General features: G+C 38.5%; 1 protein-coding gene across 17 annotated transcripts in view; it reads left to right on the forward strand.

Moving 5' to 3' along the window:
* The window catches only part of LOC128247007 (uncharacterized), a 361,520-nt gene that overhangs the window by 85,277 nt on the left and 251,243 nt on the right, over window positions 1–25,000 (forward strand). For 3 of the 17 annotated variants that reach the window (XR_016238539.1, XM_089342828.1, XM_089342835.1), the window contains exon 1: window positions 17,051–17,228. The exons of 4 other annotated variants lie outside the window; for them this stretch is intronic. The gene's annotated coding sequence lies outside the window, so the exon portion shown is untranslated. Of the gene's footprint in view, window positions 1–16,890; window positions 17,229–17,969; window positions 18,158–18,869; window positions 19,265–20,071; window positions 20,288–25,000 lie in introns of those variants that run through there. 10 more of the 17 variants (XM_089342826.1, XM_089342837.1, XM_089342832.1 and 7 more) reach the window with 7 other exon arrangements.

A 25,000-nucleotide genomic window follows, 5' to 3' on the forward strand; every position in this document is an offset into this window, starting at 1 on the left:
AACTGGAATTGGTAAAGAAAAAAAGACAATATTTGCTGCAGGGAAAAAAAAATGAGTTCGGAGGGAGTGAGTAATGACAGTAACACTTTGAGATTTTAAAGAGAGAATGATATTTCAACAGAATTAACACATATATATGTATATGTGTGTATATATATATATATATATATATATATATATATATATAATGCATGTGTGTATGTTTGTGTGTGTGTATATATATATATATATATATATATATATATATATTCATAATATTTTATATATATATATACATAAACATACACACATTATATATATATATATATTCATAATATTTTATATATATATATACATAAACATACACACATTATATATACATACATATATATATATATATATATATATATATATATATATATATATATATATATATATCTAGACACAGGTGTAGGTGTGTGGTAAGAAATTTGCTTACCAACCACATGGTTCCAGGTTCAGTCCCACTGCATGGCACCTTGAGCAAGTGTCTTCTACTATAGCCTTAGGCTGATCAAAGCCTTGTGAATGGATTTGGTAGATGGAAACAGAAGAAGCTTATCATATCCTCATCATCACCATCATCATCATCATCATTTAACGTCCGCCTTCCATGCTGGCATGGGTTGGATGGTTTGACTGAGGCCTGGCAAGCCAGATGGCTACACCAGGCTCCAATCTGATCTCGAAAGGTTTCTACAACTGGAAGCCCTTCCTAATGCCAGCCACTCTGGGAGTGTAGTGCATGCTTTTACGTGCCACCAGCACAGGAGGAGCCAGTCAAGTGACACTGGCTAATTGTTGAGAGGTCGTTAGTGTTGCTCTGGTGGAGGTTTGTGCTCTCTGAATGCTCTTGTTTATTATTATTATTATTATTATTATTAGATTTATAGTTGTTATTGTTAATATTGGGTTAGCTCCCTTGCTAACATTCACGGGATGAGAGCTGCTGTTGGTAATAGTGGCGGCAGCGGTGGTAGTGGTGGTGGTGGTGGTGGCGGTGGTAATGATGCTGTTGTTGTTATCGCAGCTCTTACCATTGTCTTTATTCATGCTACAATAATGAACAAGGTTTTCCATTTATTATTAGCAATGTTGCTGTCTGTCAATTCATTCTGCGTGTGTATGTGTGTGTCTATGAGTCTGCATGTATAAGCACATATGTATCAGTGCGCGCGCGCGCGTATGTGCATGTGTGTGTATCTGGTTACACAATGCATGAGAGACAGCAGAGAAGACCAAGTCATGCTACTTTCACACATCTGTGGACAGAATATGCAAATGTGTGTATGGATGTGAGTATAAGCACAAACGCATACATTATGTTAATTAATAATTGTCGTTTATTTGTATGAGAATGTTCTTTTAGTATTAATTTTATGTGTGTATATATATTTATACGTATATAGGCATAGGCGTGGCTGTGTGGTAAGAAGCTTGCTTCCCAAAGCAAGTGTCATGCCTTCTACTATGGCCTTGGGTTGACCAAAGCCTTGTGAGTGGATTTGGGAGACAGAAACCTGTCGTATATATATGTGTGTGTGTGTGTGTGTGTGTATGTCAGTATATGTCAGTATATGTATGCATGCTAATGAGGTGAACTTCATTCGCCTGACCTGCTAGAAATAACACCCAAATCTACCACAAATAACAAATCTGTCACCTTAGAAAGAGGATGGGCACACTGACGAATGACAATCCCAGATAGACTTTATCTGAAAAAAAAAAAAAAGATGGGATGGTCACCAGCTGGAGCATCTTTGATTATAGGACTATGGTCAATGTGTTCTTGTTATCTGATATCACACCTACAAACCATGTCCTTCTTATCTCATTAAACTTACACCAAGTCCTCGTTATCTCAATAACTCCACACATCATACCCTCATTAAAGGTTTTACGAACCTCACAACATGTCCTCATCACTTCATGAAACCCACAACCATTATGGAGCTGTGACTTTTCTCGTTATCTCAATTACTTCACACAAACACATCCTCATGATCTCATTCAAACCACACACCATGCTGTCCTCATCTCACTGACCCCGTCCCACATGCCCTCATTAATGCTCTACAAACCTTACAATTTGGGCTTATTTTTAGAATGACATTGTCGGGTACGTATGACAGGCTGGATCTGGCCAGCATCAGACAAGTAGAACATTTAATATATGTGTATAGTGTTGATGTATATAGGCACAGGAGTGGCTGTGTGGTAAGAGAGTATTTGTAGAAAATGAAGGAGAGTACATTTTGGATTAAAAAAAGAATTTTGTTTTTTCTTAATTTTGAAAAATAAAAGAAGTATAAAAAAAAAATGCATTATTTATGGGATAACCCAATAATATTTTAAAAAGTGGGAAATCGTTTGGTAGTCATTGCTCTGTGGTGGTGGTGGTGGTGGTGGGGAGACTGTTTGTGTGTGTACATGTATTTGAGTGTAACTATGTGCATGTCTATGTGTGTTTGTGTGTGTGTGTGCATGACTATATTTGAGTGTGTGTGTTTGCATGTGCATGTGTGTGAAAAAAGAGAAAGAATGTGTGTATATACCTCTGTTTGTGCAAGGGTGTGTATATGTGTGTGTGTATCTGACTGCGTATGAGACTGTGTATGTGTGTATCTCTTTGAGCATCAGACAGCATGTGTGAGTGTGTGTGTGTGTGTGTGTGTAGTTGTCCATGTGTAGGTGTGTGAGTGCATGTGTATGTATGTGTGTGACTGCTTGAGATTGTATATGTGAGCTTGTGTTGGTGTGTGACTGTGTTTGGCTGTGTGTGTCTGTGTGTTTGTAAGTGTGTATGTATGTGTGCGTGTGTGTGTGAGAGAGATAGTGACAGAGACTGAGAGAGAGAGAGAGAGAGAGACTCTGTGTGGGCGTGTGACTAAGTGTGTGTGTGGTTCTGTGTGGGCATGTATCTGTATGTATGCAGGTGTATCTATGACTATGTGTGTGCGTGTGTGCGTGTGCATGTGTGTGTGACTTAATAATAATGTTATCATGCTGAGTCAGGCGTTTCCAGTGACTGACAGAGCTTGGCACTGAGGCGTGAGCGGGAGGGGGGGGGCGGTGAAGAGGAAAATACTTGAACCTTTGAGGAAGAGATAATGGGGTGGGATATACAGGGTGGGTGTGGGGGCGATTCACTTCAACCAGCTCCACCACCACCACCTCCACAACCACCACAACCGCTACCAGTACAAACACCACCAACACCAACTGACAAAAACGTATCATAGCTCTTCGCTCCAACATTCGAAACTCTGAGTACTATAAGGAGAACCTTTTACTGTTTGTTCTAAATTATAACGTATATAATCCTCAATTTATCTAATATCAAGGTCTCATTCTTTTGTAGTTACTTTTTATTATTATTAAATACACACACACACACACACACACACACACACACACACACACACACACACACACACACACACAACAGGCTTCTTTCAGGTTCCCTCTTCCAAACCCACTGACAAAGCTTTGGTTAACCCTGAGCTATAGTAAAATGCTTGCTCAAGGCACCACACAGTGGGATTGAACCCAGGACCATGTGGCTGGAAAGCAAACTCCCTACTTTAGTAAGTATCAATTGTGGGGCTTCAGCAAGTAAATCCCAGTCAAATACTGGGGTCAGTTTAATCAACTGTACCTTCCACCCCAAAATTTGTGACCTTGGGTCAATTTTAGACATCGTCGTTGTTATAGACAATTTCAATCAGATGAAGCTTTAGTAATTAATTATGACCAGATTATTAATTACAAACATTCTTGTCGACATTTTAACTGATAACCCAAGTAGGTTGTATATTGAGATAACAGAAGATTGCACATTATTGTTGTTTTTGTTACTATTTTTATCACCATCATCATCATCATCATCATCATTATCATCATCATCATCATCATCACCACCATCCATTGTTATTGAGTAAGGCAGCGAGCTGGCAGAATCGTTAGCATGCCAGGCAAAATGTTTAGCAGTGGTCAACTTTGCCTTTCATCCATTTGGGGTCAATAAAATAGGCACCAGTTGTGTACCAGGGTTGATGTAATCAATTTGCCCCATTTCTTGAAATTGCTGGCCTTGTGTTAAGACTTGAAATCATCATCATCATCATTATTATTATTATTATTATTATTATCACCATCATTGTTTTTGTTGTTGTTGTTATGATTATTATTATTATCGTCATCATCATCATCATCATCGTTGTTGTTGTTGTTATTGGTTATTTTAATTATACAACGTGTGAGATATAGTTTCGATGCAGGTCTGTAGACAGGGTTTAATTCTACTCAAACACTATTCCGATAGAGTTACTAAGTTATTAAAATAATTACATATTTTATTTTCACCTCGTTTACTCTGGTATATTGATTACAGCAATCTGTAAGTATTAATTTAATGGCCGCCTGTTTGTCATTGTCTTCTCTGGCCAGCAGGACCAGACAATTCCTCTTGCTCAGTCTCTCTCTCTCTCTCCCTCTCTCTATTTCTCTCTTTCTCCCCACCTCTGTCCAACTCTCTCTCTCTCTCTCTCTCAGTATATATCTTTCTGTCTTTCTCCTTCTTTCTTGTTTCTCACTATTTCTTTCTCCAATTCTCTCTCTCTCTCTCTCTCTCACCCTCTCTCTTGCTTTCTCTCTCTCTCTAAGTATCTCTTTCTAATTCTCCATCTCTCTTTTCTCTCTATCTCTGACACTCTCTTTCCCTAACTCTCTCTCTCTCTTTCCCTAACTCTCTCTCTCTCTTTAAGTACCTTTCTAATTCTCTCTCTCTTTCCATCTCTCTCTCTCCAACTCTCTCTCTCTCTCTTCTCTCACTATCTCCTTTTCTAACTCTCTCTCTCCCCTCCCCTCTCTCTAAGTATCTCTCCATAATTCTCCCTCTCTCTCTCTTTTCTCTTTGTCTCCATATCTAGCACTCTCTTTCCCTAACTCTCTCTCTCTCTTTAAGTACCTTCTGTTTCTCTCTTTCTAGTTCTCCCTCTCTCCCGTCTCCCCATCCCCCCCACCCCTCTGTCATATCTAGGCCAGTGACATCTGTTACCAGCCAATTTCATCATCACCACATCCTCCTTCATTCCTCTTCCTCCTCTCCTACCAGTAATAATCACCTCAGCTTTTGTGGCTTTCAGCCTGTTTCCCCCCACAACCGACCCCCAGAAATCAATGCCTGACACGTACACATCATTGCATATCGGGGCATGCATGTGTGTGTGTGTGTGTGTGCATGCATGTGGAGAGAGAGAGAGAGAGAGTGAAAGTGAAAGTAGGCAGTTTGGCAATAAAGCTGTTACCTAAATATTGGTGTTGACATTAACACTTGTCCCCTTGGGTCAGTCGTGGGTAAAATTGAGAGGGAAACTTTGTGATTTGGACAAAAGAAAGGTCTTTGTTTCAACGTGAATGAGCTGCAGCTAAGACACCTTCTACACAGATCGACGACCATTATAAATATATATATGTACATGTATATATAAGAGTTATGGAATGGAGTATGTAAGATCCGGGCTACATATGTTTCATGGCAGGTGGAACCTCAGAGGTGGTAAAAATCCAGGTGAGGTGTATACTGTCAGATACTCTTGAGGCCAAGGGTCATCTTGATTAGGTCAAAGGTTACATTGTTGCAAGGAGGGACAAGTTGACACATAGAAGATTCAGTCAGATATAGAGATATATTTATATCATCATCATCATCATCATCATCGCTGGGTTGGACAGTTTGACTGAGGACTGGCAAGCCAGAAGGCTGCACCAGGCTTCAGTCTGATCTGGTGAACTTTCTACAGCTGGATGCCCTTCCTAATGCCAACCACTATAAGAGTGTAGTGGGTTTATGTCATCATGACCTAGTGGTTTGGCAATAAAGATCAATGGAATAATTACTAGGCTTTAAAAAAATGAAAAAAAAAGACATACTGGGGTCGATTTGTTCAACTAAAATCTCTTCAAAGCAGTGCTCCAGCCTGGCCACAGTCTAATGACTGGAACAAGTAAAAGATAAAAGGTAGATATTTATATACATCCATCCATACACACGCATCCCCCCCACACACATCCACATACACTCACACACACACACACTTCCACACACACACACACACACACACGTGCACGAGAGAGGAATCAATCATCAGCCAATATGCTGAAATACTTCTATAGACTGTGGAAAGAAAAAAAGACAACAAAAAGCTGCCACAAATTGCGCCACTCACTCATAAATGGAGTGTCTGTTAGTTTATTATATTGAGCAAAATATTGGAAAATAGAAGTTGATGTTACAAGATGTTACCAAGTGTTATGAAGCAGAACATTGTTAATATTCTATGGGTATTGTTTTCTCATAGACTGGGTGGATGGTTGGGAGGGGAAGAGATGAACATATTGCATATATATGTCGATTATACACACACAGACACGTATATGGATATATATATATGTATTTAAATAAATATATATGTAATTGATTATTTATATACATGTGTGTGTTTGTGCATAAATATGTATATAGATATAGATATAGATTATACATATAAATATAGATCTATATATATAAATATATAGATCTGTATTGTTGTATATTGTTGTACACAAGCAAGATATCGGTTTTTAAGAACCAAAAGTTATGTGTGTCTACACACACACACATATATAGATGTGTGTGTAATTATATATATATATATATATATATATATATATATATATATACACACACATACATATATATGTGTTTATGTGTATATATATATATATGTGTGTGTGTGTTGTATCTCTTTTCTCTATCTTCCAGTCACTTATGCACATATGCAGATAAACACACACAGGTATATAGACAGACAGACAGACTGACAGATAGATAGATAGATAGATAGATAAAGAGGTAGATAGATAGCCAGAGAGATAGCATAAAGGTGTGAACTGGTGTCAAGCCAGACTGTAATATTTACATATTATTTATTTAAACATGCAAGTGCAATTGATGTTGGTGGAGTTTAGTGGAGTCTCAAGATTCTTACTCACTTTTCCATAGCTCCGACAATTATTGGTACTACTACCACCTTTTTCATCGACCACAACTGCTCAACCTCCCAAGCTAACCTGTCATATCTCTCGACTTTTCTTTCTTCCTTTTCGCATACCTTGTTGTCAGTTGGGCATGCTATATCTATGATATAAATAAACAACTAGTTATAGAGATGGTAATATACCTGATGGTTTTACTATGTCGAAACAGCTGTAGAAAACAATTAAATTAAGAACCATATGTAAAATTTATGTTTTTATGCCTTTTACTCATCACGTAGTTCTCAATATTTATAGATAAAGCCATATAACTACGGATATTTATGGATATAACCTATATTGATAGAGCTGTGACTGTTTGCTTATATAATTGTATATCTATGGATAATCAATGACGTGATCAGGCAACTGTTGATATTTATCAATAGAATTATTCATACAGCTATGAATATTTACTGATATAATCACACAGTTATCGATATTTATTGATATGATCATAGATCTATTGATATTCAGTGATATGACGGTATAACTGTGGATATTTCATCATATATATTGCTGTTATCACACGGCTATGGAAGTTTGCATGCTTAGTGGATTATATACCCCAAAACTAACTCATCAAGGAATGAAAAAAGGCGGGGGTAAGGCAAAAGAAGATGGGGTTAGGGGAGTAACAGGTTGAACAACCCAGACCAAATGGTGTGTTCAGTTACAAGGGGACACTGAAAAGTTCCTTGCTTTATGTAAAAGAAAAATACAGGATGAGGATCAGTTAATTATGATTTTATCCAACATATTCCCCTCCTCTCAGATTCACACACTTACTGCAGGGATCCTTCAGTTTTTCTAAGCCCTGTGAAAGAACTCGGAAGGTTGGGCCTCCAGCCAGGCCTTTCATGAAACCCTTAAAGCTGGGAACTTTTCAGCTCCCCCCCATATATGTATATATGTGTGTGTGTGTGTGTATATATATATATATATATATATATGTATGTATATGTTTGTGTGTCGGTGTTTGACCCCCACCCCAAACCCCATCGCTTTACAACCAATGTTAGTGTGTTTGCGTCCCTGTAACTTAGTGGATCAGCAAAAGAGACTGGTAGAATTAGCAGTAGGCTTACAAAGAATAAGTCCTGGGGTCGATTTGTTCGACTAAAGATGGTGCTCCAGCATGGCCACAGGTGCTCCAGCATGGCCACGGGTGCTCCAGCATGGCCACGGTCAAAATGACCGAAAGAAATAAAAAAGTAAAAGAATAAAAAAAAATACATACACACGCACACACACACACATTATATATATATATCTATTTACATGTATATTTACATATATATTTCAGCTGTGTGTATGTGTGTGTGGTCATCGGTCCATGGTTAAACAGACTAAAATAAATCTATTGAAAGCAGAGAAATGGTTTATTAAAAGGAATTCTTCAAATATTTCTTCCAAAAGATTTGATCTGTGACAGAGAAAGAGGGAAAGGGAGAGACAAAGGGAAGAGAGAGAGAGAGAAAGGAGGAGGGAGGGAAGAAGAGAAAGAGAATGAGAGAGGGTTGGAGGGAGAGAGAGAGTGTGCTTCTTCCTCCTACTTAACCCCCAGCCTCCATCGTTTCTGTATCACTTCCTTTCATTATCATTCTTCTCTGATGTTCTCAATTAACACACACACACACACACACACACACGCACACACACACACACACGCACACACACAGACGCAAACACATGCACACACACACACAGACACTCATATAATCATAAATGCCAGCTCATACACACGGACACACACTCACACATATGCATATGTATGTCAAACCCTCACACACACACACAAACATTTGTACATATACCCAAACATTTATTCACACACATGCACACAACCACACATACACAAATACACACACACACACTAACACATGTTCATGCATGCACACACACACACTAACACATACACTCAGACACATGCATATTTTTTTAATCTGTTAGTAGTTTCAGTTATTAGACTGTGGCCATACTGGGGCACCACCTTGAAGAATTGTAGTCACACAAATCAACTCTAAGACTTATTTTGGTGCTTATTCTGTCGACATCTTTTGCTGAGTTTCTAAGTTACGAGGACATAAACACACCAACACTGGTTGTTAAGCATTGTTGGGAGACAAGCACACACACACCCACAGAAGAAGACATTTGCCCAAGGTCCTAACAGACAGGTTTGTCAAGGCTGGAGTGTCTTTAAGACTATCATCCTAGCACTGACCTTTTTCTAAAACACAGGACCTGGGACCCTCTTATCCCCCACCTCCACCCCACACCACCCTGCTTCTTTCACACTCTTATCTTTGTTGGATAGCTTGGCTGAAATTTGAACCCCCTTATCCATTGTCCACCTTTCTGACATCAGGCACCCCTACCCCACTCTGGTGTCCCTACCTCTCCCCCCAACCTCACCCTGTTAGACACTCCCTCACTCTTTCTTCTCTTCTTTTTCTCTTGCCCTATCCACCACCACTTAACACACACACACACTTCATGATAATTGGTCTTTTAATCAAACTTCCACCTCAAACCTTCTTTCTTTATTATCTCTTTCATTCTTCGTCTTCTTCTTCTTCTTGCATAGAACCATGGTTCCATTTCAGTTTAATGAGAGGCCTTTGGAAAAGAAATGAACATCACAACTTCCCATATCTCCCTCCCCCTCTCCTTCACTTTCCTCCTCTACAAAATTCCAGGCTTCCTGCCTTGTGTGAGAAATGCAGATTAGCCATTTCCTGTCATCTTATCTTCTCCAACTGATGGTGGGGATGGAACCACCACCACCACCACTACCGCCGCCCAGTTGTACACTGGGGTTGATGTAATCCACCTCCCCCAAAATTTCAGGCCTTGTGCCTCCAGTAGAAAAAATTATTATTATTATTATTATTATTATTAAAGGTGGTAAGTTGGCAGAATCATTAGCACGCCAGGTGAAATGCTTAGTGGTATTTTGTCTGCTGCTGTAAGCTAGTGGTTCGGCAAAAGTGACCGATGGAATAAGTGCTACGCTTACAAAGAATAAGTCCTGGAGTCGATTTGTTTGACTAAAGGTAGTGCTCCAGCATGGCCTTAATTAAATGCCAGAAACAAGTAAAAGAACAATATATATATATATATATATATATATATATATATATACAGGGTGGCCCAAAAGTAGGTCTACAGTTATTGAATTATCTCTTTCGCATTCATATATTAACAGTTTAGATCTTAATTATGAAAACATAGGAAACCATTATTCTCTGCTAATTTAGTTAATTGAAAGATGGAAATTTAAATGTAATAAAATGTTTTAAAAGAAATTTAACAGTAAACCTACTTTGGGGCCACCCTGTATGTATGTATTTATGTATATATGTATGCACGTGTCTATGTATATATGTATGTATGCATGCGTGCATGTATGTATTTTTGTCAGGCGAGTCTTAAACACTTTCATGTAAACGAGATTTTCTGAGGGGAATTTATTAGTTTTCATTACCAGCATTGAGCAGCGTGTCACACGCGATATCCAAAAGACCCAGTCTTCAGCCAAATTCGGATCAACCACCAACACCACCTTTTCTGCCACTATTTACTACTGAAAATGTTGTTTAGCCCTCGGTTGTCCATCTCGACTGCAAGAATTGTTTGTTTTTGTTTTCTTTTTGTATATGATCTGAAGCGGTATTTAGTTGCTATTTTTAGCAAGACGAGCTACCACATATAGCTCCCTCCTTCTCCTCACTTTGTTTTCACAATTATTGTGTTTGTTTGTTTTTTACAGTGTTGATTAATTTTTTCTTTTCTTTTCTTTCAAACATCAATTCCCCCTCCCTCATTCTTCTCTTTCTCTCTCTCTCTCTCCTTCAACATCAACAACACCAACATTTTCTCTCTTTTATTCCTCTTCTTCTCCCTTCACAATTTGAAAAATCGTGTTCTTTGCTTTCCTCTCGTCTCGCGTTTATACAAAATATATATAAATAAACATCCACGTGCGTGTGTGTTATACATGTGTGTATGTGTGTGCGTGTGTCTGTGTATATATATATAGCTTTGCTGTGTAGTAAGTTTTCCGATCCGCTAGAAGTGGCAGCCAAATCTGTCTCGTACAGAGCTCTTCATTTAAAAGTCCCACATACAATGTCAGAAATATTTGAAAAAACAAAGACAGGATGGTCATAACTGGAGCACCTTCCTCGATCAACACTCCCCCTCTCTCTCTTTCTCTTACTATATCTACTCCTCCTTTTGCTCTATTTGCACTCTCACTTATTGTTCTTATCACCTTCTATCTCTTTCTCTCTTTCTCTCTCATATTATCACGTTCTCTTTATAATTACTGTATTTCACCACCTCCCTCTCTTATATAGTCTATGCTTTTCACCGGCAAGGCTCTCTCTCTCTCTCTCTCTCTCTCTATATATATATATATATATATATATATATATTTACTATATTACTCTCTATATACTTACTGTCTTTCATCACCTCTTTCTCTCTCTATAATTACTGTATTTCACCACTTTTCGTCTCTCTCTCTCTCTACAATTACTGTTTTTCACCACCTCCCTCTCTCTATATATGGTTAATGTGGTTCACAGGCATGCTTCCCTCTCTCTCTCTCTTTATGTATTACCCTCTATATAATTACTATATTTCACCGCCTTCTTTCTCTCTCTTCCCCTCTCTCTAATTATCACCTTCCGTCTCTCTTCCTCTCTCTCTCTCTCTCTCTCTCTCTCTCTCTATGATTACTGTATTTCACCACCTTCTTGCACTCTCGCTCTCAAGTTACCTTTCCCCTTCTCTCTCTATAATTACTGTATTTCACCACATTCTCTCTCTCTCATTCCATACTGCTTCTCATCACCACCACCCTCTCTCACTATACTTACTCTTTTATACCAGTACCTCCCCTCTCCATAGTCACTGTCTTTCTTCTGCCCCCCTCTCTATATAGTTACTTCTCTTCACCACTTCCTTCCTCTCTTTATAGTTATTGCTTTTCACCACCGCCTTTCCCCCTCTCTCTCTAATTCCTCCATTTCACCACTTTCCCCTCTTTTTATGGTTACAGCTTTTTACCACTTCCCCCTCTTTCCTCTCTCTCTCTCTCGTTCTACTCACAGTCTTTTACCACCTTCCCTTTCTCTCTCTCTCTCTCTCTCTCTATCTCATTCACAATCTACCACACACCAAAGTGAGAACCGGTCAAGTACCGCCAGTCAATCTAATATTATTCCTTCTGATAAAAGCAGTTTAGATGTGAATAGAATCAGAATAGAAAAACAAAGAGGCCAATCTTTTATCTCTCCATTCTTTATCCCAGATATATTAGACACCCCCTCCCTCTCCTTCTCCTTCCCCGGCTCATTATTGCTCTCTCTCTCTCTCTTTCACCCTCCTTGCTCTATCATTACTCTTTCTCTTTCCCTCTATTTCACCCTCCCTGCTTCTTATTACTCGCTCTATTTCGCAACCACTCTCTGCCTACCGCTCTCTCATTCTGTATAACTTTCACACTTTACTCCTTCTCTCCTTAGTATTACTCTCTCTATTCTATCACCGGTCTCTCTCTCTCTCTACTTCGCTCTCATTCTTTATAACTTTCACTCTTTCCTCCCCCCTCTTCTTCTTCTTATCACTCTCTCTATTCTATTAACACTAATCCACCCACTTCTCTCTCTCTCTCTCTCCTCCTCTCTATTATCTCCACCACAACCGCATCCATCGCCACCATCGCCACCATTCATCATTTCCTTTCAACATCTTTGTTAGATCTCCTTTCTTTCCTGTCTCTTCTCTGTAGTAAATTTTTATTTATCCATTTATTTATTTATCCATTTATTTATCTATTTATTTATGTGTTTATTTATTTCACTCTTTCGTCACATTTCATTCCTCCGCGTTCTCTTCTTGTCAGCCAGAGTGATAGAGAGAGAGAGGGTGGGGTTCGAGTTGCTAAAAATAACAGCCAAATCCGTGCATGGTCGCTGGACTTGGTAAAAATAGCCACCAAATCCGGCCAGGTCAAATCATTCACCATTTTCGGTCATACCACACACACACGTCTTGGGTTACCTGATTAAGAAGGAACGTAGTCGGACTTCGTACAATACAAAGAAATTAAAGACCTCAAAGGTGCAAAGTTTAAGTTGCCATACATTTTATAAAAAGCAAAAACGAGTCCGACAAAATACAGTTTGTTTCGTCCGGGCGCACGGACCTCCGGGTGAAACAATGTATTTGTCGGGACCCATATAGTTATGCCTGTATGTCATTGTTTAGTTTTATTTCAAGATTTTTTTTTTTGCTAGTAGAGAAAGAGCTAGTTTCTAACCTACACCAAAAGCTCTGTCATTGGAATTTCAACAACATCAACAGGGTATTTTTGTTTGTATGTGTGTGTATATGTGCAGTATTTAGAGTCAGTGCACGTGCAGATTTGTATATTTTGTTTTATGTACGCATTCTCATGCATATAGTCGTATATCGAGACATGCACATATATACTTCAATGATAAACTTCTGGAAAGTTTTATAGATTTTTTTACAGCTTCAGTGATCGGTGGATCCGTAGTCTTCAAATCAGCTTTCTCCTTCATGGTTTTGAGAAGCCTAATATCACAGTGCTCCAATAATTACAGGTATAAACCATTTTAAGTAGAGGCGGCCCACATCACTGTGCTGGTCAGTACCTTCCAGGTTTTCACATCAATGGCTTGGATCTCATCAAGCGTCCAATCAAGCAGCCCAAATGTTGGTATGAGTACTGGCTCTGCAAACACATCGTGGGCCACTGTTTTATTGAATGCAGCCAGTTCCAAGGTCTATATTTTCCTAAATTGGTTGTAATATTCTTTAGTTACACATGTCTTGTTACAACTGCCATCGTAAATTATGTTTTTGTCTGCCTCTAGATATCTGTAACATTCCTCATCGGATACAGGGAAGACAGTTAAGTCATTGTTGGAGATGCTGCTAGTCTGGTTTACAGATTTCCCTCGTTTCACAACATTTACCCTGACTGAACTCTAACCCTTTATCCTTTGAGAATGTTGTAACCAGCTCAAGGTTCTTTTTCCTCTCATGCATATTCTTGGCAGTTTCAAGTCATCGACAAAGAAGCAGTGTGTAATTCTGGTATTTCTGTTTCCTTGTGAACCAGTGAGATCCCCTTCAGACCTCCTGAACAGGAATGACAAGGGGTTTACAGAAAGCACGAACAGCATCACAAATGTGTGTATGTTATGTAATGGAAGCCTCAAAAGACATTTTAAGATCCACAATGATCAGAGCTTATCTGCAGCTCTTAGTGGTCCAAATCAGATACGCAATCTATGTGGGTGTCTTGTCTGGTTTAAAAAGCCACATCAGATGCCATGATGGTTTTAAGGTGTAGGTACAGGAGGTGGTCAGACTTTGCATAAAGAGTAGACAACCACTGTGCAGTGGATTTGTTTCAATAAATTGATGTCTATATATCAATTTCTCCATTTTCTTTTTTTTCTTATATATATATATATATATATATATATATATATATATCCTTTCCTGAGCGTCCAATAATACTATCCATATCACGTCCTCACTTTGTTGTTTTTTTGTTTTTTGTTATTGTTTTTTATATATATATATGATGGGCTTCTTCCAGTTTCCACATAACCAAATCTACTCACAAAGCTTTGGTCAGCCTGATGCGATAGTAGAAGACGCTTGCCCAAGTTGCCACACAGTGGGACTTGAACCTGGGACCACGTGGCTGGCAAGCAAGCTTCTTACCACACGGCTATGCTTTGTATGTATGTTTATGTGCGTGTGCGTCTATGTATGTATGGCCATATAGTTGTGTATGTGTATATATGTGTATGTGTATATATGTGTGTGTACTTTGCCTTTGATTGCATGTATGTAAGTATACGTACTTAAGATTCTATGATGCCTTCTTTCTCATATGATTGGATCTCTTGGACTTTGGCTTAAGATTATCCATAATCTGTGTGTCAACGCTCTCTGTGGCCTGCTGGCGATACTCCGATATCTGTAGCCGGGAAAGTTTCTGTACTGAGTTGCCTGGCTGGCTGTCCTGGATAAGTACTACATTCAATTCATCCGACGAGTCTGTTGAAGGCAGCGCCCCAGCATGACCGCTGCCTGATGGACTGGGACAAGTGAAAGAAGATAAAACGGAGGGGAAGCTGACGACCACTTCAGAGTCTTGCCAGTGATTCTTTTTCGTTTGACTGACGAAACCGCTTATTAATGAAACTTCGAAGTTACTGTCAACTTTTCTTTTGACAGAATAAATTCATGCTCTCCTTAAGCACGGTCAACGCCCTTTTGGGAATATGTCTTATCAATATCTATAAAATATATCTTTATATACGCACACACACAAATTTATATCTATCTACCAATCTATCTATTTATCCCTCTATGTATGTATGTATGTATGTATGTATCTATCTATCTATCTATCTACCTACCTCTCTATATACACACACATACATACATATGCACATACTCGTATGCATATATATATATATGTATATATCTGTGTCAGTGTTATAAACATATCTTCAGATTATAGATGTAATAGAAATGCTATTATATAAATATTTATTTGTACACATTCGATGCATACACAGATGTGTGTTATATATGCATATGATATATATGTATATATGTATATATATGTATATATGTATATATATGCATACTTGTATTATGTATGTATGTGTGCATTCACATATACACACATGTTATGTGTATACATAAACCTGTGAATATGTGTATATATCGATCGCCGTCTTCCCCCGCTTTTAAAAAGTGAAACACAAAAATAATCATTAGCAATATTACTTCGCTTCCGCCTCTGTCCAACGCCATCAACACTACCATCATCATCATCATCATCTCCAACAGCAGCAGCAGCACAGTTTTATTCTCATCATTTCATCGTTGTCATCACCATATCTAACACCAGCAACACGATCTCTCTCTGTCTGCCTGTCTCTCTCTCTCTCTCTCACGTCATCACCACCACCACCATCATGCATATTTCTATTGTTACTATTTTTCTCCTTATTTCTCTTCCTCCTCCTCTTTCTCACTCTTTGCTTTTCTTCTGCTGCTGCTGATGTCTTCGCTGCTCCACCACCACCACCTCAACTGTCATCGCTCTTCCGCCTTCGCTACCACTATCACGTAGTGAACTGCCTTTTTCCCCTCCCCATCTCCGCCGCCCATCAGCAAGACCACTCAACGCCGGCGCCAACATCTCACTATTATTAAGAACACCGCCACCGCCGCCACGGGTAAGAAACCATCTACCACCACCACTGCCACCACCACCACCACCAGTAATCAACGCTTCCCACCGTTGCCGTCCCCACTGCCACCACCACCACTCTCAATGCCGCTTCTACCGCCACCACTGCTAATAAACGCCGTCTCCACCTTCACAACCATAGACATTACCACCACCAACACCACCATCACTTGTATCATGAGCGCCGCCACCATCGTCACCGCCATACGTATCATTACAACCGCCGCCACCACCACCACACGTCTCACTACACCTTCATTACGTGATTGCCACCACCACCACCACCACTACCACCATCATCACTACACAGTTATTCCCACCACCACTACCACATTATTCAGCACCGTTACTCCAGCCCCGCCATCATTACATATGATTTGCCGCTGCCGCCACCATCATTACACCTCACCACCAGCGGCGCCGCCACCACCATACCCATTACAACAACTTCCACCATCAACACCACCATCATTACACATCGACGCCATCGTCACCATCGCCACCGCTTCCACCACCACTGTACATATCTCAATAACTTCCTCCACCACCGCCACCATCACACTATCTTCCACCACCACCACCTTATTCAGCACCGTTACTCCAGCTCCTGCTGCTAAGTATACCACCACCACCACCACCACCACCACCATCCTCACTACTATCACTATCAGCTGCTGCTGCTGTTTATTATTCCTTCCTCTGTCACAATGGCTGTCAGCCTGTGTGTTTTTGTGTCTCCTTCGGGCAATATAAAGTTGAATAGGTGTACTTTGGACAAACTTGGTTGCTTTGTGTTGCTATGATCTGAGTAAGTGCCACCATCTCCTCTCACTGTTGATCTTTTGCTACCCGTTTACAACAAAACCACGCCGTCTCACCCCTATAATATAATATCTATATGATATATTATACGATATTATGATATATATATATGTGTGTGTGTATACATCTGTATATCTATATGTGTATGTATGTTGTCCTGTAAATCGTTTGGTTCTAACGTGTTTTATTTATGGTTCTGTATCGAGCAAGCACTGGCGGGTCCCTTTTTTTTGCTTCCACTCGGTTTCCCTTTTTTTTGTTTGCTCCTGGTTCCTTATTCATCTGTGTGTGTGAATGTGCATATATAATATTGTGTGTGTGTGTATTTATAAGAGTATGTATATATGTATGTATGTATCTATATGTGAATGTGTATTGATGTGAATATATATGTGTGTACATCTATATGTGAATGTAGTTATGAGTATGTATGTATGTGTGTGTGTGTACGTATGTGAATATATGTTTATTCATATATGTGTGTATGAATATAAAATGTGGGTATGTATATGTAAATTAAACGGCTTTTGTTTCGTTTTGCTTTTTTTCATTTGCTCTGGAACACATAAATATATATATATATATATGTGCGATCGTGTGTGTGTGTGTGTGTGTGTGTGCGATCGTGTATGTGTCTCTTCCTGTTGTTGAAAGGTGAAAGAAAAAGTGGTTATCTTTGAATCTCGTATGTAATGTGTATATATAACAAAGACAGAAAGATTAAGAAAGCGAGAGAGACAGACAGGAAGACAGATAGACATACAGAGTGAGAGAGAGAGAGAGAACGAAAGAAAGATTAATACAGAAAGAGAGAGTGGAGAAGGAAAGAGAGAGAGAGTATGCGTAATCGTAGTGGAACATGTGAAGCCTTAAAAGTGAAATGGTTTTAAACATTGTTTGTACCCGTCTTAACTAGTAAGTATAATTGGTGATACAAGATCAATTTAATTGAATTTATTGCCTTCCTACAAATACAACAATATATATATAGTATTGTGTATATATGTGTGTATAGCTGGTGGTGGAATTAGTATTGACTGAATGAAATAATAACAAGAGTTTTTAGTTCGGTTGTTAGTAATAATAGTAAATAAGCGAGTAATAATGGTAATAAAAAAGCCTAATGATATTTATGATATATTAGCAGCAGCAGCAGTGGAAGGATAATAAGAATATTAATAATTATGATCGGAAGAACAGAGAAAGGAGAGATACGTGATATTTAAATAAACATCTTAGTTTCATAAAGCTGTTTTATTGTTAAGATCACACATGTATAGACATTAATGCATACATGTATGTATATATTACAAACCTCAAAGCAGTCATGTAGATCACATATATGTACACACACTGGAAACACATGCACATTATATACATTTAAATTGTTACATATACCTGTTTTACACACCTTATATATATATATATGTGTGTGTGTGTGTGTATAATATATACTCACACATAACACATACATAAACATCTATTAATTCACTCCCATTATATACACATATATACACATACCCAGATATCTATCTGTATACATATAAATACACATACACATAAACACACACATTTATATAAAAACATACACATACGCATACACACGTACATATATATACACACACACACAGACACATACACAGAGGCGGTTAGACAGTCAGTGCGCGGAGAAGTACTTCACAAGCAGCGTATGTTACTACCACCTCGCGCGTGTAAACGCCAGCCAATGCACGAACACATACATACACACACATGTATGTATGAACATACGTAAACACACACACACACACTCATCTCTCTCTCTCTATATACATGTATGTATAGATATATGTATATAGTACTCGACGCCTGCGCGTGTTTGGATTGTACTATATATTTCTTTCTGGTGTCTCTCTCCCCCCCACCGCTGAGCTGCTCTAATCTTAGCAGATTACAGAGAGCACAACTTAAAACAACAGTGATATGGATTAACAGAATGTTTCTAAAAGCCATCAAGCTGGACTTAGTTTACAGACATTCGAAGTAAACACAGCCATCCATCCATCCATCCGTATATATATACATACATATACATATATACATATATATATATATATATATATATATATATATACATATATATATATATATACATACATATATGTGTGATTCTCTCTCTCTCTCTCGATCGTTATATATAACTGTAATATAATTTTAATATGCTTTGCTTTCGGTTTTCTTAATTTTGTTTGCTGTTTGTCTTTTCTCGTCCTACATCTTCCTTCTACATTAGGGGGGTCTTTCCTTTTACAAACGTTCTTCCCTTCTCTCTCTCTCTCTCCTCACATGTATACACACAAACACACACACATATATATCTGTACACACACACACACACTCTTTTATTCCCCCCTCTCTGTCTCATGCCTTCTACTCCCCCTCTTTCCTCCCGTTTATGTCGACCGCCTCTCTCTCTCTCTCCAAAGCTTTTCCCAATAACAACCACCCCAGGTCGTTTTTATCTCCTTTTCAACTTTTCTTCCCTTTCTCCGTCCCCTAACCCCTTAAACAAAACCATCCGCTCTCTTATTTCGAACGTAAATTCTCGCATCAAGCACATGGCTTCCTTCATTAACCTCCCCTTCCTCCTCTCTCTATCATTATCCTCTTTATACTCTCACTTTCCCCTCTCTCTATCATTATCTTTTCCTCTTCTTTCCCCTTCTCTCTGTCATTATAATTTTCCCCACTCCCCCTCTCTCTCTCTGGCTACCATTATCATCTCCCCCTTCCTCTTGCTATCATTATCTCCCCCTCTCCCTCTCATCATTAACTCTTCCCGGTTTCTTTGCTCTTTTTCTTTTCTCCCCTCTCTACTTGTTTCTCTCTCTCCTTCCCTCCTCCTTGCCCTTCACTCCTTTAATTGAACAGTTTCGATTTCATCAACTTACACGTTTATCGATCTCCAATCACCGCCGCCGCTACAGCCATGGCCACCACCACCAGTACCGCACACATCTCTACCATTCCTCTTTCTCTATCGATGAGGCATAAAACCTGTTAAAAGTACTTTGTCGCTTTTTCCCAAACTCTGCCATAATTTGCTTTTCATTTTTTTCCCTATGATCTTTGTTGCCTTTTGTTTAGTGACACACTCTTTGTGTGTATATAAATATATACACACACATATACATGCTGTATAGATTGTATATGATGCTGTTTATGTTTTTTGTATAAACAACTTATGTATGTATTAATACATATGTATAAACAATGTGTATATGTGAGTGTGTGTGTGTTATATATGCCTGCATGTATATACATGTATATAAACACTGAGTATATATGTGTGTTAACATTGTGTATAAATAATTTGTTTATACATGTATAAACAATTCATGGATGTTTAAGCAGCTTACTGTGTGAGTGTATATATATATATATATATATATATATATATATATATAATGTCTAAACAATTTTTGGTGTATGTATAAACAGCTTTCTGTGTAAATATACATTCACAAACTGTTTGCTATCTATGTATACATGCTTGGACAGATTACCTTGTATAAAAAAGTGTGTATGTAGGTGTGTTTGTGTATATGTGTGTATGTTTGTATATATGTGTGTGTATATATGTGTATACACACACACTCCATATATATATATATATATATAATATGAACTATTCTTGTTATGTGTGCACATATTTATAAATAGTTTATGTATACATAAATAGTTTGTGTGTGTGTGTATAAATCTTTATATATGTGTGTTTATGTGTATGCTTTTTATTGCCTTTATATCTTAGATATATATAATATATATCATGTTTCCTGTAATATTCAATCTGTTCATTCTGGGTCCCCCCCATCCCCATCATTACACCTTTTACCGTCGCCGCCGCCACTTCTCTCTTAATGAATATTTATTTATTTATCTATTATAATTTTTTTTCCCTATGGAAATGAGATTTAACTAATTGTCGTCTGCCTGCTTCCTCATTTCTCTCTCTCTATCTGTCTGTTTGCCTTTCTCTTTCTCTCTCTCACTCTCTGTCTGTCTGCCTTTCTCTCTCTCTCACTCTCTGTCTATCTGTCTGTCTGCCTCTCTCTTTCTCAGTCTCACTCTCTGTCTATCTGTCTCTCTGCCTCTCTCTTTCTCTTTCGTTGTTTAAACTATCTCTCTTTCCCTCTCCCTCTCTTGTTCTATCTTTCTTTTTTCTATAGACGCTTTCTTCCTCTCTCACTATCTTTGTCTCCCTCTCTCTCATATTCTCTCTCTGTTTCTCTTTCTCTCTGTCTCTTTCTCTGTTTAGCTCACTGTCTACCGCTGTCTGTCTGTCTGTCTGTCTCTATATATTTATTCATATCTTTGTCATGAGTAGACAGCGGCCATGCTAGGGCATACCATTGAAGGGTTTTATAGTATATGAATGAAAAAGCGTGTCCGTCTGTGTGTGTGTGCATGTATGCATACCTTCCTGCCTTCCCCTCTCTCTCTCGCCTCAATTATCTACCCACCCCCTCCATTCCCACATTCCCATCTTTTGTCTCCTTTGTGTGTGTATATATGTTGCTAAATACACCACTTTCTACCACCTGTCTTTCTCACCACACACACCACACCCTCCTCCTAACTCCTCTCACGTACACTCAGGTGTTTTACTATTGTTTCTCACCCCCCTCTCTCTCTTCTTATCTCACACATACACACACGTTTATATACATGCATACAGACACGTTTATATACACACACGGACGCGCGTTTATATACATGCAAACACACATAGACACACACGTGTGACTCTAGCCCCTCTTTTAACTTCAGGGATTTCTACTGAGCCTTGCCATGTTTCCCCATTCACATCTCTCTTTCTCTCTCTCTTACACACACACACACACACACACACGGGCGCGCGCGCACGCGCCAGTATACAATCATCCACAATGCTGAAAGGTTGATTAAAATATTTGTCCATCAATTATCTCAGTCTAAACTATATATATGATTTTATCACACATACACGCACACTCATATACTCACGTACGTGCGTGTGTCTATGTGTGTATATATATATATATGAGTTTGTGTGTGCAGGTGTATGTATATAGATAACATAGAAACGTGCTATCTTAGTCTCATAATAAAGACTTATAATCTAGACAGTAAAACACACACACACACACACACATATATAATTTTATTCCAAACATTTACTTGTTCTTAGGTACACGTATGTGTGTATATATATGTGTATGTGTACTACAGGTGTATATGGCTGTAGATTGTGTAGAGACATGTTACGAAGAGTGATCTTAGCGATGTATATATGATTGTATTTGTCTTTATTGATTTCAATTATTTATCTTGGAGCAATGTATATATATATATGTGCAATGTGTCTACACACATGTATGTATGCACAGATACTGGCATATGTATATATACATGTAAGGATATTTTTATACATGCTTCTGAGTATATATATATATATATATATATATATATATATATATATACATGTGTATATGTGTATATATATATATATATATATGTGTGTAATTGCATGCATGTATCTATGTATGTATGTGTTTAAATATACCTATATGTATATATATATATATATATATATATATATATATACATACACATGTTCACACACCTTTTTTATTCTTTTGCTTGTTTGTCATTTGACTGTAGCCATGCTGGAGCACCGACTTGGAGGATTTTCGTCGAACAAATCAACCCCAGGACTATTTTTTAAGCCTAGTACTTATTCTATCGGTGTCTTTTGCCAAACAGCTAAGTTAAGGGGATGTAAACACACCAAGACCGGTTGTTAAGTGGCAATGGAAGGACGAACACATACAGACACACACATATACCATATATATATCATCGTAGTCGTTTAATGTCCGCTTTCCATGCTGGCATGGGTTGGACGGTTTGACTGAGAAATGGTAAGCCAGTAGGCTGCACCGGGCTCCAATTTGATCTGGTAAGATTTCTACAGCTGGATGCCCTTCCTAACAGTAACCACTCCGAGAGTGTAGTAGGTGCTTTCTACGTGCCACCAGCATGGGGGCCAATCAGACATATATATATATATATATATATATGATGGGTTTCTTTCAGTTTCCATCTACCAAATCCACTTGCAAGGCTTTGGTTGACCTGAGGCTATAGTAGAAGACACTTGCCCTTGGTGCCATGCAGTGGGACTGAACCTACTATCACGTGGTTGGGAAGCAAGCTTCTTACCACACAGCCACGATATATATACACATGCACATACACACATATATACACACATGTATATATGTGTGTGCATCTAAGAATATGTATACTGTCAAACTTGAGAACTTATGTGAGTGTGTTTGTGTATGTTTAAATAAAAGAAAATATTGTGAGCATTAGTGTCAAGAAAATGGAAGACATTAGAGTGCAAAGGATGGGAACACATAGGAAATGGAATAACTAATAAATCCTCTCTCATCAGCTGTCTGTCTAGAGACCTTTGTGGTTTTTATGACTGAGCAGTACTGCTAATCCTGGTGTGTGTGTGTAGTCTCCTTCAGCCATCAGATATGATTGATTGATGCAGGAGAAGCAAGACACAAACAGCTTGAAAAATATATTTTGTGTCAGACGGAAAAAAAGAGAACTAATTGTCATATATGTCACCTTCATTTGTGGGTCAGCTGGAATTTGTGAAGATGGACTATTCTGTGAGTTGGTGCCCTGTCTGTTGCTTTCATTTGCTTCCAAGCATGGTTGTAATTTCGCTTCAGCAGACATGTTTCCATGGAACATTGGACAAAAATGAGACTGCTTGCTTGATAGTGATTGCTCATTTATAACTGTAATACTTTTTATCACAAGGAGGCACACACACACACACACACACACACACAGTGGCTGTGTGGTAAGAAGTATGTTTCTCAACTACGTGGTTCTGGGTTCAGTCCTACTGCATGACACCTTCAGCAATTGTCTTCTAATATAGCTTCCGGCTAGCCAGAATCTTGTGAGTGGATTCGGCAGATGGAAACTGTGAGAAGCTTTTTGTATGTGTGTATATATATATGTGTCTGTGTCCCACACTACTGCCCGTCGTATATATATATATATATATATGTGTGTGTATGTTTGTCTGTGTTTGTCCACCACCCCCAACATTGCTTCACAACCGATGCTGGTGTGTTTATGTCTCCATAACTTAGTGGTTTAGCAAAAGAGACCGACAGAATAAGTACTAGGCTTACAAAGAATAAGTCCTGGGGTCAGTTTACTTGACTAAAGGCGGTGCTCCAGTATGGCCACAGTCAAATGACTGAAACAAGTAAAAGAATATATGTATATAGTATCTATCATCCAGTGTGTGTGTATGTATATATATATGTATATATATGTATTTATACTGTCCAACCTGTATATGTGTGTGTATATAATTGTGTATACATTCACAGAACAGCACCGAGCTATGAGCACACGAGGAACATGTAATGGTTGATTTTTTATAGCTACAACAGCTACAATTTCCTCCAAGTTTACTGGTTGACTGGATCGACCGGCACCACCGGCCATCCACCACCCCCACCACAAACACCACTCTGGCATCAATTGACGCAGACTGAAACAGTGTGGCTAAACCGTTTATTGACACAAGCAAAACCATTTGCCTCGTCATTATTGATACATTGATTGATTGATTGAGTTGTATTGACATCAGTTCCTGATATTTATGTTTGATGTTGGTGTCTTAAAGTGAGT

This window comes from Octopus bimaculoides, chromosome 26, assembly GCF_046866305.1.
Source record: "Octopus bimaculoides isolate indiv1 chromosome 26, ASM4686630v1, whole genome shotgun sequence".
In the NCBI taxonomy this organism is placed as follows: Eukaryota; Metazoa; Mollusca; class Cephalopoda; order Octopoda; family Octopodidae; genus Octopus; species Octopus bimaculoides.